Source organism: Trichosurus vulpecula, chromosome 8 (assembly GCF_011100635.1).
Source record: "Trichosurus vulpecula isolate mTriVul1 chromosome 8, mTriVul1.pri, whole genome shotgun sequence".
NCBI lineage: Eukaryota > Metazoa > Chordata > Mammalia > Diprotodontia > Phalangeridae > Trichosurus > Trichosurus vulpecula.
This window is the reverse complement of record NC_050580.1, coordinates 219,186,182-219,201,707: the sequence shown is the minus strand read 5'-3', so window position 1 is coordinate 219,201,707 and position 15,526 is coordinate 219,186,182. Positions and strand designations below refer to the sequence as shown.

General features: G+C 35.7%; 1 protein-coding gene across 1 annotated transcript in view; it reads left to right on the top strand.

Moving 5' to 3' along the window:
* KCNH5 (potassium voltage-gated channel subfamily H member 5) overlaps positions 1 to 15,526 on the top strand; it is a 545,730-nt gene that overhangs the window by 21,982 nt on the left and 508,222 nt on the right. The gene's annotated exons all lie outside the window — the stretch shown is intronic.

Here is a 15,526-nt window from a genome sequence, read left to right as displayed (position 1 = left end):
TGCTTTCTTGTCTTATCCTGCTCTGTGCCATTTCTGGTTTTTCTCCAACCTAGATTTGTACTCTGGGATGTTGACTGTTTTATGTTTTTGAATGTATGTGTACTTGTACATACACATCAATCAATCAACCAGCCAACATTTATTAAGTACGTACTGTATGCCAGCACTATGCTGAGCACTGGGCATATAAAAAGAGGCCAAAGACAGTCCCTGCCTTCAAGGAGCTCACAATCCAATGGACATACGTACCTCATGTATTGTAGCCACTTTGGCCATGCCTACATATGTTTGTCTATTTCTGTATCTTATGTTTATTACCTCCTCTCTGGTAGGTTATGAGTGGTGTGCTTCATCCTTAGCCTTTTGGACTCATGGTTTATTATTGAATTGATCAGAGTTCTGATGTCTTTCAAAGTTGTGTTTCTCTACAATGTCATTGTGATTGAATAATCATTCTCCTGGTTCTGCTTCCTTCATTTTGCATCAGCCCATGGAAGTTTTTCTAGTTTTTTTTTTGTGAAACAGTCCATTTTATCATTTCTTGTGATGCAATAATATTCTATTACATTCAAATGCTATAATTTGTTTAACCATTCTCCAATAGAAGCATAGCTCCTTAGTTTCCAAATTTTGGCTGCTATGAAAAGAGCTGCTATAAATATTTTTGTACATATGTGTCATTTTTCTCATTCTTTGGTCTCTTTGGAGTATAGACATAGTGTGCACAGTTTAGTAGCTTTTTGGTCGTAGTTCCGAATTACTTTTCAGAATGGTTGGATCTATTCATAGCTCTACGCTGCTCTCCACCTCTCCAATCAAGGGGTAGAGGCAACTTAGGATACTGGTGAGGTGTGAGTAACAAAGCTAATGGAATCTTTGTTTTGATGAGATTCCTGGTGATGAACTTTTCCTAGGGATGGAGAGGATGATGATGGTGGAATTGAATTTGAACAGCACAGCAAGTTGTAAGGACCCTAGTATGCTTTTTTAAAGCCCACTCCAACATTTGTCATTTTCCTATTTCATCATCTTTGCTAGTATGATGGGTGCAAGGTTAAACCTCAAAGTAGCTTTGATTGGAAATACTGTAATTATTAGTTATTTGGAACGTGTTTTCACAATTCTTTCAAATTGATAGCTTGAATTCCTTCCTTTGAAAATTGCCTGGTCATTCCCATTGACAATTTATCTATTGGGGAATGGCAACAGGACCAGTACTCCATCCACTGTACCACCTAGCTGCCCCCACTCTCCTTTTTAAGTCATTCTTAACTTAGAGGAAGGATTAGGGAATGTTTTCAGAAAGAGGTAGTGATGGAAATGGATCTTAAGGATGGGAAAGAATTGAACCAATAAAGGAAAGGAATGAGGCATAGATAACATGTATACAAAGGAGAGTGGGTAGGTCAGTTTGACTGACTATATGGACAAGATTTCTATTAGAAAAGACTAGAAACACAGGGAAATACTGGGTTATGTATGACCTTAAGTTCCAGGCTAAGGAGCTTATCAAAGGCTTCAAAGGAAATAGAGTCATTGAAGAGTTTTGAGCTAAGAAATCCACCAGATATACATACAAATCTAGATGGGAGGGAAGGGAGAGAAGAAATGGGACAGTCATTAGAGAAGTAGGTGGTATATTAGGTAGAGTACTGGATTTTAAATCTAGTAAAATTTAGGAACACCTGAATTTAATTCTGCTTTACATACTTAGCATCCATGTGGCCCTGGGCAAGTCACTCAACCACTCTCAGCCTCAGTATCTTCATCTGTAAGACTGGGATGAATAACAATGCCACTTACCTTAAAGAGTTGTATGGGATACATGAAGTAGTATATGTAAAATCCTTTGCAATCCTTAAAGTATTAGATAAATTTAGGTTATTATTATTATTATTATTGACAGTTAGTAGTAATAAAGACATATAGTAAGTTCGTGACAGTGGGAATAAAAAGAAAATGGACACTTGAAATATTGTGGATAGAGAATCAATAAAATGTGGCAACTGATTTGAATTGAGAGGTGAAGAACAGATATTCAAAGACAACACTCAGATTTTGAACATTTGAGGTTGGGTGAATGGTGGTGCTATTTACAGAAATAATGAAATCACATGGAAGAGATTTTGGGAGAAAAAGATAACATGTCCCATTTTGCACTTGAGTTTGAGGTGCTAATCAGATATCCAGTTGAATGAATGCATGAATGAAAAAGCATTTATTAAGCACTTATGGTGTCCCAGAGACTGTGCTAAACAATGGGGATACAAATAAAAAAAAACAGCCAATCCCTCTTATATTCTTCTAGGACCTAACACATAGGGAAGTGGTGACTAGGGAATAATATTTTGGTGGGGAAGGCACAGGAATTCTGAGTAAAGTCATAGAACAATTGCAATGTCCCTTCCAGGAACGTTCATAATCATTTGATTATTACTTCCAGAGCAAGAAATGGAAAGGGGGCAGGGAAGAGGTCTGGAGCTGGCTAGATAATGATGAACTCTCACCAGTGATGACCACAAGGCTCTAGAACAGATGGTAGAATGCCATGTCTGCAGCTGAAGCAGAAGAGCAGCAGTAGGGCAAGATAACTATCATGCCATGATATTTTGAAGTGAGGAGATTTTGTAGGCAATTGAAGACAGTAGCCTACACATTTGTGTGTGTGTGTGTGTGTGTGTGTGTGTGTTTGTGTGTTTGTGAGAGAGACAGAGAGAGAGACAGAGAGAGAGGGAGAGAGAGAGAGACAGAGACAGAGACAGACACACAGAGACATGCAGAGACAGACAGAGAGACAAAGAGAAAGAAGGGGATGGTGGTCAGGGTTTGAGACAAGGATTTTTGATTTTTGAGTCATCTGCCTAGGAATGTTGAAGCCAGGGGAAATGACAAGAAATTTAATAGAAATGAATGCCAAACATTAAGCTTTTTTAAAAAAAAATATACAATGTTAGGTGATGGGTGAACTGTAGTGTACTGAAAAGGAATCAGAAATTCTATATCCAAATCCTGACTCTCTAATATGCATGCTATGGGACTTTGGGCAAGGCACTTAACACTCAGAGCCTCAGTTTCCTAATCTATAACATAAGGGTATGATCTCTAGTTGATCTAAGGTCTTCTGCAGTTACCAATCTTACAATTCTATGAGTATCAAACTGTTCATTATGAAAAAGGCTTGGGGGTTTTCATTGACTCTTAATGAATCAACTGTGTGTTATGGCAACCAAGGAAGCTAATGCCATCTGAAGTTTTATTAATAGAACTATGGTGTCTAGAGCAAGATAGTTGCCCTGTAGAAACTGCATCTGGAGGAGTGTTTTGTTTTGTTATGGGTACTGCATTATAAGGGGAACATTGACATATTGGCATTTATTCAGAGGCTGATGACCTGTATGGTGAAGGATTTGTAATTATTGTATATGGGAATTAGGAATACTTAGCCCGGAGAAGAAAAGGCTTGTGGTATATGGGTATTATGAAGACAGTAAATATCTTCAGTATTTGAAGGATTGTCAGATGGAAAAAAAGAGAGAAATGGGAACCATAGCATATCCTAACCACTGTCTTTTTTGTGGCCAGAAGCCAAACCATTACCTCTTACCCTTTCTTGCATAGAGATTACAAGATACTTTAGGACTTCTGGATTCCTGAGCTATTCAGAAAGCTTTTTGTACTTTTGTCTCCCAGGAGGAGTCAACTCTTAGGGGATAAACAAATTTCCTTCCCTCTCTATTCTATATTTGTATAGTCTGAGGCAAAATTGCGAACAAGATAAAGAATTAAACTTATTGTCATGGAACCCAAAATAAATGGTTGAGAGATGAGGAGACAGCTTTCTATTTTGGTATGATAAATTGTTCAAATTATATATAAAATTGTATATAAATTGTTCAAAAAAATGGAATAGGCTGATTTGAAAGGTTGAGATCTCCCTATTAACTAGGGATTTAGGGAGAGGTGTTTTTGGGTGGAAACTGAGCAAGCCCTTGTCAGAGATGTTGTAGAGAGGATACCTGACCAGATAGTCAATAAATAACATGAATTTTAAGGTACCTTCAAAGTCTATGATACTGTTCAGTCATTTTCAGTCATGTTTGAGTTTTTGAGATCCCATATGAGGTTTTCTTGGCAGAGGTATTGGAGTGTTTTGCCATTTCTTTCTTCTGCTCATTTAAACTGAGGCAAAAAGGGTTAAGTGACTTGTTCAGAGTCATACAGCTTGTAAGTGTCTGAGGCCAGATTTGAACTTAGGGGAGCAGTCTTTCTGACTTCAGGTCTAGCACTCTACCCACTATGCCACCTAGGTAATTTCTGCATTGGATGAGATTCCCTGCCCCTCCCTGGGGGGAGGGAATTATTTTACTAAATTTTCTAAATAATATTTTACTAAACAGTGGGAGTTTGGCAATCTCTTTAACAACTAAGAAGGCTTCATTGTCAGTTGAGCTACTGCTGTAACCACTACTAGTAGCAATATTGTTTTTTCTAAAAATACTTCTCTTAAACATAACATAAAACATTCTTATTCTTTGACATTTATCGTGATGTCTTCAATGTGAATATGCCTTTCATTGATGCAAATTGCAACTTAGTCATACCTTCTTATCCACAAAGTTTTATTTCAATGGTTCATCTTGTCATGGAGGTGACTGGGCAATTCCAAAGAAGCACAAGCTCCGGCATGGTTTACGAAGGTAGAATATTCTTTGACTACTTCTAATGATATACCATGTCTATTTGTTATAAATATCTTGGTATATGTGGAGCCCATCTAGATAAGTATACTCTTATATGATAAATTCTTTGACCATGGTAAGTTATAAAACAAAGAAACAGGAGGAAAAAGCAATCTTTTATAGTAAAAATTTCCTTTGCATTGGTAATTTCAATTTCCAGACACTTGGCAGTACAGTGTTTTTTTTTTTTCTTTGAGGGGTGAGGAAATGATAATGGGGTGTGTAGTGGCAGCTTTTGGTATTTAAAAAAATTATTTTATTTTTAGTTTATGGAATAAAACAAGCATATCCATAACACAATACAATAAAAAGACGATTGCATATGAAACTGCAAATCTACTATGCACAACTTGCTAGTCCATTCAAATATACAACAAAATTATTAAGTACATTTCTATTTTTTTATTTTCCTTTTTATTCTTTCCTCTCTACTCCCTCCTCACCCTAGAGGTGGCTACCATTAGACACAAATAGGTATACATGTATATGTAAAATTATTCCATACATACTTTTATTTACCAGTTCTTTCTCTGGATGCAGATAGTGTCTTCATATTCTTTTAGAGTTGATTCAGGCATTTCTAATAGACAAAATAACATTCACTCAAGGTCATTTTTCAAACAGCGTTACTGTTACTGTATACAATGTTCTCTTGGTTCTGCTCATTTTGCTCTTCATTATTTCCTGCAAGTCTTTCTATGCTTTTCTAAGATCATTGAGCTCATCATTTCTTATAGCACAGCACTATGCCATCACAATCATGTACCACAACTTCTTCAGCCATTCGTCAATTGATGGGCATGTCTGCAATTTCCAGTTCTTTGCCACCACAAAGAGAGCTGCTATGAACATTTTTTTAAGAACATATAGGATCTTTTCCTTTTACTCTAATCATCTTTGGAAAGAGACGGTGGTATTGCTGGGTCTCTTTGGGCATAATTCCAGATGGCTCTCCAAAATAGTTGGATCAGTTCACAGTTCCATCAAAAATGTGTTAATGTCCCATTTTCCACATCCTCTCCAACATTCGTCACTTTCTCCTATCATTTTAGCCAATCTGGTAGGTGTAAAATGATATCTCATTTCTCTAATCAATAATGAGTTACAGCTTTTTTTCCATATGACTATAACTTGTTTTAATTTCCTCATTGGAAAACTGTCTGTTTATATCCTTTGATCAGTTGGAGAATGACCCTTATTCTTTTAGATTTGACAAATGTCTTTCTATTTTGGTTATGAGACCTTTATCTGATAAAATGTCCATAAAAATTTCCTCCAATTTTCTGCTTTCTTTCTGATCTTGGTTCTATTTGTTTTGTTTGTACAAAACTTTTTTAATTTATTGTAATTGAAATTATCCATTTTACACTAACTCTGCTCTCTCTCTCTCTCTCTCTCTCTCTCTCTCTCTCTCTCTCTCTCTCTTGTTTATTCATAAACTGTTTGCCTATCCATAAGTCAGATAAGTAATATGTTCCATGTTCTTCTAATTTTCTTGTAAAATCTCTCTTTATATCAAGGTCATGATGACCTTATCTTGTAAATGGTGTGAAATATTGGTCCATGTCCAGTTTCTTCCATATTGTTTTTCAGTTTTCTGAGCATTTTTTTTACCAAATAATGGATTTTTATCCCAAAATCTTAAGTCTTTTTACTTTACTTTTTCAAATCAGAATTCTACCTAAGAGTAAGTTTCTTCCTCCTTTCCTCCTCTGCTGGTGGAACCTTTGAATCTGATTAGAAAACATCCAACAAATTGAATTAAACTCTATTCAAATAAATACTAATCACAAATCTTGTTAGGTCTGATCAATCTTTAAGGGATAACTTTAACATAAAGTTACATTCAAAGACACTAAATTTTTTTCAAATAGTATTTTATTTTTCCCCAGTTACACTTCAAGAAATTTTTTTACCATTCATTTTTATAAGATTTTGAGTTCCAATTTTTTTCCCTTTCTCCCTTCATCCCCTCCCCTAGCCTCAGAATGGTAGAAAATTTGATATAGTTTATACATATGCATTCATGTGAAATACTTCCATGTGAAAGAAGGTATTTCCAATTGTGAAAGAAGAAACAGATCAAAAGGAAAAAAAACACAAAAAAGAATAAAATAAATGAAAAAAATATGCTTCAATCTGTATTCTGAGTCCATCTTTATCTGGATATGGATAGCATTTTCCTTTGTGAGTCCTTTGTACTTGTCTTGGATAATTATGTTGCTGAGAAGAACTGAGTCCTCCATAGTTGACTGTCACCTAACTTTTGCTGATACTGTGTACAATATTTTCCTGATTTTGCTCATTTCACTTTGCATCAGTTTGGGCAAATCTTTCCAGGTTTTTCTGAAATTTGCCTGCCCAGCATTTGTTATTGCACAGTAGTATTCCATTACATTCATATCTGTAATGTGCTTGTCCAGCCATTCCCCAATTGATGGGCACCCCCTCAATTTCCAATATTTTGCCACCACAAAAAGGGCTGCTATAAATATTTTGCACATGTAGGTCTTTTTACCATTTTTTATTATCTTTTTGGGATACAGACCTAGAAGTAGTATTGCTGCATCATAGTGTATGCACAGTTTGGTTGCCCTTTGGACATAGTTCCAAACTGCTCTCCAGAATGGTCGGATCAGTTTACCACTCCACCAACAATGCATTAGTGTTCTAATTTTCCCACATCTCCTCCAGCTTTTATCATTTTCCTTTTCTGTCATACTATCCAATCTGAGGTGGTACCTCAGAGTTGTTTTAATTTGCATTTTCTTATCAAGAGTGATTTAGAGCATTTCTTCATATGCCTGTAGATATCTTTCCTTTCTTCATCTGAAAACTGCCTGTTCATATCCTTTGGCCATTTATCAATTGGGGAATGGTTTGTATTCTTGTAAATTTGATTTAGTTCTCTATATTTGAGAAATGAGGACTTTATCACAGACACTTTCTGTAAAGATTGTTTCCAATCTTTCTACTTTCCTTCTAATCTTGGTTGCTTTGGTTTTGGTTGTACAAAAGTTTTTTAGTATAATACAATCAAAATTATATATTTTACATTTTGTAATGTTCTCTGTCTCTTGTTTGGTCATGAATTCATCCCCCTCCCAAAAGATCTGACAGATATACTATTCCTTGCTCTTCTAATTTGTTTATGGTGTTACCCTTTATGTCTAAATCATGTCAAAGGTCTGTTATATCTAGCTTTTCTAATATTCTATTTACCTCTTTAGTTTCTTTCTTGTTTATTTTTTGATTGGATTTATCAGGGTCTGAGAAGAGACAGTTGAGGTCTTCCACTACTGTAGTTTTGCTATCTATTTCTTCCTGTAACTCACTTTTCTTCTTTAAGAATTTGGATGGTGTACCACTTGGTGCATATATGTTTAGTATTAATATTGCTTCATTGTCTACGGTACCTTTTAGCAAGATGTAGTTTCTTTCCTTAACTCTTTAATTAGGTCTATTTTTTTATTTTACTTTGTCTGAGATTAGAATTGTTACCCTTGCTTTTTTATTTCACCTGAAGCATAATATATTCCACTCTAGCCCCTTACTTTTGCTTTGTGTCTGTCTTTATGCTTCAAGTGTGTTTCATGTAACTCACAGTTAGGATTACTGCCTGTTTATTTCCCTCTGTCCTATTCTTCCTCCTGTCTGTCCTCTCTCTCCTGTTACCCTTTCCCTCCTCACCAGAGTTTTGCTTCTGTCTACCACCTCCCCAATTTGCCTTCCCTTCTGTCAGTCCCTACCTCACCCCCTTTTACTTGATCTCCCCCCCTCAATTTCTCTGTTGGGTAAGATAGATTTCTATATTTAACTTACTGGGTGTATAATTCTCTCTTTGAGTCAATATTGGTGAGAGTAAGGTTGAAGCAATGCTCATCACCCACCCTCCCACTTTCCCCTCCACTGTAGTAGGTCTTTTGCACCTCTTCATGTGAAAAAATTTATCCCATTCTACCTCTCCTTCCTTTCTGTACCCATAACACTTCTCTTTATCATCCTTTCATTTTTATGTCATTCCCTCAAATTCACCTTATGCCCTTACCCTTTGTCTATGTATATTCCTTCTAGCTATACTATTAGTGATATAATTTTTAGGAATAACAAGTATAATGTTCCTTTGTAAAGATGAAAATAGTTTAGCTGTATTGAATCCCTTATGTTTTCTTTTCCCTTTTTACCTATTTATGCTTCTTTTGGGTCTTGATATTGAAGGTCAAATTTTTGGTTTAGTTCTTGCCTTCTTATCAAAGCTTGAAATCCTTTTATTTCACTGAATGACCATTTCCCCCTTAATGTATTATGCTTAATTTTTCTAGTTAAGTGATTGTTGAGTCTAATCCTAGTTCCTTTGCCTTTCAGAATATCATATTCCATGACTTCTGATCCTTTAATGTTGTAGCTGCCAAGTCCTTTGTAATTCTGATCGTAGCACTCTGATATTTGAATTGTTTCTTTTTGGCCACTTGCATCACTTTTTTCTTGACCTGATAGTTCTGAAATTTGCTTATAATTTCCTTGGGGTTTTTATTTTGGGATTTCTTTCCTGAGGTGATTGGTAGATTCTTTCAATGCCTATTTTGTTTTTTGCTTTCAGGACATCAGGGTAGTTTTCCTTGACAGTTTCTAAGGTCAGATTCTTTTTTGTTTGTTTGTTTTCTTTTGCTCATGTTTTTTTGGCCTTTATCTTTTCTTTTAAATTTGAACTCTGCACCCAGGTTGGAAGGGGCACTGTCTCAGGCTTCTTATGCCAGTAGTTTCAGGCCCTAGATATTTACTGATGTTGCTCTGAACCCCCCAGGGACTGTCATGTATGATGCTGTGCTAGGGGGGCTGGGTGAAGGGTGGCTGGCACTGCTGGAAGCTGTAGGTGTCTGGTAGCTTACCTTGTGCTGAACTGTTGTCCTAATAGTGGTGTCTGACATGCACTGAGGCCCATTGGGATATTTCTGTGTTTGTGAGGCTACACAGAAACACATGGAGGTCTGTTAGATGGAGGATAAATGTTTGCCCTGGACTGTGCTGAAGCACGTGAAGGTCTGGCCTACTTTCTATTAATGATGGAGGACACCTCTTTGCTTGGAACTACACTGAAGAATGTGGTAGTTCTTGGAGCTGGAGTCTACCAGTTCCCCTGGCTATGCTGATGGGGTCCTGGTGTTGGTGTTTGCCTGTTCCACTACATTAGGGTTCAGGATCTCATGCTGGTTTGCTAAAGTGGGGCTTGCTAGGATGCTTCCTGTCCTGGAATGCCCTTTTGCCCTGGTGAGATGGACCTTTCTTGCCAATCTTCCAAGTTTCTTGGATTAAAAGATGGTTGCACCCCATCTTTTTGTTGGTTCTGCTGTTCCAAGATTTGTTTTGGGGTGTCATTTTATGGTTGTTTGGAGGTGAATATGGGAGAATTATGGTTTACTGCTTACTTTGCCATCTTGACTCCTGGAAGTCCTCAACATTTTTTATTGATAAGAGAAATGATACCATTTGGTTTCCTTTGTATCTATCCCTACTATACACACACACACACACACACACACACACACGCACGTATACATCTACATTATATTTTTCATATGGGTATATGTATAGATGTATACATGTGTATATATACATACATCACACATACATATGAATATGTGTGTGCATATCTCTATCTGTCTATCTATGTATCTATGTATCTATGTATCTATGTATCTATGTATCTATGTATCTATCTATCTATCTATCTATCTATCTATCTATCTGTCTCTCCTCATTTGTAACCTTTGATGAATTCCTGAACCAACTGAAGAGGGGGTAGGGAGATTGAGAAGTTAAGAATGTGGAGTTACAGGCTTCTGATCAGTACTTAACCTGCATATCTTTATCTGTCTTCACTCATAATCATCTTTGCTTTTGACTCTGTGAATCTATGTAAGGAATTCTCAATCTTCTGCCCAAGTAAAAGTTTGGTAAATGACTTTTAGTGGCCTGTATGGGAAGTTAAGAAATTAGTTGGATTAAATCACTTTAATGGAAGAAATCACTCTTAGAAGATTCAAATTTGGTCCAAGTATAAATATATTTAAAAGTGTCACATTTTTAGTTGAACATTACCATTTGACTATCATTATTGCAAATATGGATTTGGAATTCACTTGAATCCTTAATTAATGGAAGTATGAATGAGTAGCATAGCCAACTAAGAGAGCCTTTTTCTCTTAGTGAAATCTTTAATGTGCAGATATCTTTTTCTTCCCTCTTCCCCCTGATTCCTCTTTGCCTTTTTAAAACACTTTCAACTGATATTTTATTTTTACTCTACTTGTGTTTTCTGATATATCCTTTCCTCTGCTGTCTCTGAAAGTTTCCATTAATGGCAAAGAATAAAAAAGAAGTTTTAAAACAGTTAAGCAAAACTAAACAAGTGCTTAATCAAGTCTGACATTTTAAGCATTGTTTCACATTATTCTAGGAATCTGAAGAAGCCGTCCTAACCTCAGATGTAGAAATGCTGAAAATGACCAATTTAATACCAGGAAGCTGTGTTAGGATGCAGTTGTCAAACACAATACAAAGATAGATGCTGCTGCAATTTAGGGCACAATAACAATTGCAGTCAGTGTAAAAACTACTCGTGTATCCCTGTCTCTTTCTTTTCCCTCACCATGAGACTCCTTCAGGTTCTGATTTCATCCTGCAAAATGAAAGTCTTACTTGGTCAGAGGAGCAATGAGCCCTCTCCTTTTAATGACTTTTATCATCAAATGCTGGATGTCATGATAGCCCTGGGGGTTGTTCTAGTAATAGCCGAGACAAGTTCTATATGATTTGAGGCATATTTATTTTACATTTTCCAATCTTGTTTTTCTAACTCTCCCTCTTTTCCTCTATTTTACAATCTTGTTTTTTTTCTTGCTCCCACTTAAATTCACTATCCTTATGGTACACATCTCAGTGGTGTTTAAAGTAGGACCTGAACAAAACCCACCATATATATCCATAGTCCTCTATCTCTTCAAAGAGGATTGGGAGATACATTTTCATATCTCTCTTTTTTTGGAGGGGGGGGGGCATCCCCTGTTAATAATTTCACAGTTTTGATTCCTTTATTTATGTTTTTCTTCTCATTTATATTGTTGAAGTCATCATGTATCTTTTTTTCTGAGTCTGCTTATTTTCTTCATGCTAGTTCAAGTAAGTCTCGTGCTTCTCTGAATCTTTTGTTTTCATTATTTCAACATTGCAGTGTAGTAATATTTCATTACATTAATGTAGTATAATTTCTTTTGACATTCTCCAAGGTCATCTACTTTGTTTCTAATTATTTCTTACTATGAAAAGTGCTGTTATAAATATTTGGTATATGTGGAACCTTTCTTTTTTATCATTGAGCTTTTGGAAGTTTATGCTTAGCAGTAAGCTCTCTGGCTTAGGGTTTATCAACATTTTGATAACTTTTTTAGCATAATTCAAGATTGTTTTGCAGAATGGTTGTACCAATTCACATCTCCACCAACATTAGTGTATTTGTACTTCCAAGATTTCTTTAACATCAACCATTCCTAGCTTTTGTCATCCTTGCCATTTTGCCAGATGTGAGATGAAACTTGAGAGTTATTTTGATTTGCATTTCTCTCATTATTGTTGATTTGTAATGGTCTTTCATATGGTTTTTAAATGATTTACAACTTGAGAATAATTTATTAATATACTTTGACCACTTATTTATTGGGAAATAATTTTATCATATATTTGTATTAGATTTCCTTGGATGTTAGATCTTTATCAGAGATACTTGATGTTAAGATCCTTACCCCCCAACCTCTTACTTTCCTTTTAATTCTAGTTGGGTTAATTTTATTCATAAATTAATTTTAATTTAAAGTTATTAAATTAACCTATTTAATATTTGGTGAACACCTCTCTCTATTCCTTGTCTAAGAATCTCCTTCTAGTTATTTCTCATACCCTTGTTATTGTAATATTTAACTTTAAGCAATATATTTACTACGTGAACCACCAAATAAATAATATGGACTCTAAAACCTTAAGATCTGAAATCATAGTTGATACAAAAATAAGCATTTTGAATATGATTCCCTACAAATTAACCTAATCTTCCTCTCCATAGCCCGCAGAAAATCATATAGTATCTCAAAAATAAGAGTTGTGATGGTTTCTTTATTAATTACACTGACAATCCCAAAAGGGGTGTGTGTGTGTGCTGAAAACACAGGACATAGTTCCAAATTGTTCTACAGAATGGTTAAATCAGTGTACTACTTCATCAACAAGGCATTAGTGTCTCAATTTTCCCACATACCCTCCAACATTCATCATTTTTCTTTTCTGTCATATTTGCCAATCTTATAGGTGCGGGATGGTAGCTCAGAGTTATTTTAATTTATGTTTCTCTAATCAATAGTGATTTAGAGCATGCTTTCATGTGACTACAGATAGCTTTGATTACTTTGAAAACTGCCTGTTCATACCCTTTGACCATTTATCATTTGAGGAATGGCTCTTATTTCTAGAAATTTAACTCAGTTTTCTAAATATCTGGGAAATGAGGTCTTTATGAGAGAAACTTGCAGTAAAATTTTTTTCACAGTTATGATTACTATTACTAACTATATATTTCCCTCCATTCTATTCCCCCGCCCCCACACTTATCCTACTCTCTCCTTTCTCCCTGTTTTGTTTCTATCACCTTCCCAAATCCACCCCCCCCCCTTCTATCAGCCTTACTCCCTTCTCTTACCACTTTTCCTTCCTACTTAGGGTAGGATAGATTTCTATGTTCAACTGGGTGTGTATGTTATTCCCTCTTTGAGCTAATTCCAATGAAAGTAAGGTTCAAGTGTCCCTCCCCCACATCCCCCCTCTTCCCCAACTGTAAAAGCTCTTTTGTGCCTCTTTTATGTCAGGTAATTTACTCCTTTTTACTTTGCCTTTGTCCTTCCAATGTGTTCTCACCCCTTAATTGTATTTTTTAAAGATAATTATCTCATTGTATTCAACTCAAGCCCATGCCTTCTGTCTATGAATATTCCTTCTACCTGCCCTAATAATGAGAAATTTTTTAGGAGGTACTAATATCATTCTCCCCATGTAAGAATGTAAACAGTTTAACCTTATGATTTCTCTTACCTGTTTGCTTTTTAATACTTCTCTTGAGTCTTGTGTTTGAAAGTCAAAATTTCTATTCAGCTCTGAAATTTTCATCAGGATTGACTGAAAGTCTATTTCTTTGAATATATATTTCTTCCCTGAAGGATTACACTCAGTGTTGCTAGGTAGGTGATTCTTGGTTGTAATCCTAGTGCATTTGTCCTCCTGGTTAATATAGAAACTGCTGTACCTTGTGTTATTCTGACTGTGGCTCCATGATATTTGAATTATTTCTTTCTGGTACTTGCAATATTTTTTCCTTGACTTGGAAGCTCTGCAGTTTGGCTATAATATTCCTGGGAGTTTTCATTTTGGGATTTCTTTCAGGAGGTAAATTGGTAGATTCTTTCAATTTCTATTTTACCCTTTGGTTCTAGAATATCGGGGTATTTTCCTTGATAATTTCTTGAAATATGATGTTTAGGTTCTTTTTCTTTTGATCATAGCTTTCAGGTAGTCCAATAATTCTTAAAGTATCTCTCCTTGTTCTATTTTCTAGGTCAATTGTTTTTCCAATGGAATATTTCACATTTTTTCCATTTTTTCATGCTTTTGATTTTGTTTGTTTCTTGATGTCTCATAATGTCATTAGCTTCCACTTGCCTCTTTCTAATTTTTAATAAATTATTTTCTTTAGCAAGCTTTTGTTCCTCTTTTTCCATTTGGTGAATTCTACTTTTCAAGGAGTTCTTTCTTTAGTGAATTTTTGTATATCCATTTGGCCAATTTTGCTTTTCAAGATATGTTTACTACTTTCCTGACCTGTGCTCTGGTCTGTGAGTGACTACAAGCACTCTTTTCTGCACCGGGACTGTGACTGGGTTCCCTGCTCTCTGGTGGCCACAAGCTCTGATATGGTGTCCAAATACACACCATGTAATAGAGTCTTGATGCCAGTGCCAGCAAAGAGACCCCTTTAATCTTCTGACCAGTTTTCTGACCTCCTTACCATCTGTGGGCTGAGATGTCCAGAGATTGCCACTGCTACCAGTTATTCAGTAGCCCCCAAAGCCTACTGCTGGTTTGTGGTGTGCAGCCTGCCTTGGACTGTGCTCCACTCTCACCCTGGTGCAGCAGACCTTTCCTGTCTACCTTCTAAGTTGTTGGGCTGGAAAATTATTTCATCCTGTCTTTTATGAGTTTTACCACTCCAGAATATTTTTAAGGCATTATTTAAAGTTTTTTGGAGGGGTGTTGGAAAGAGCTTAGATGGATTTATGTCTTTTCTCTGCTCTCTTGGCTCAATAAACCTTTTATCTTAAGTGCAATTGTTATGATAGGTAACATAAAATAATGATGATGATAACAGCTAACAGTTATGTAGTTCTTTAAGATTTGCAAAATACTTTATATATGTTAACTTATTTAATCCTTGCTGCAACTTTGTGGTACTGTTATTAACTCTGTTTTACAGATGAGGAAGCTGAAGTTGAAGTCCTGTACTCTATCTATTTTTATCACCTATTTGACTAGTATATGCTTTAATTTAGTAGTTTAATGACATGATTGAATGCACACAGACTTTGAAGACTATCTTTTTTTTCCTAAAAAGAATTTTTATGTATACAAACCAATCATTTACTATATATCTTATGCAAATGCTGAAGTTTAACTGATAACATGATTTTAAA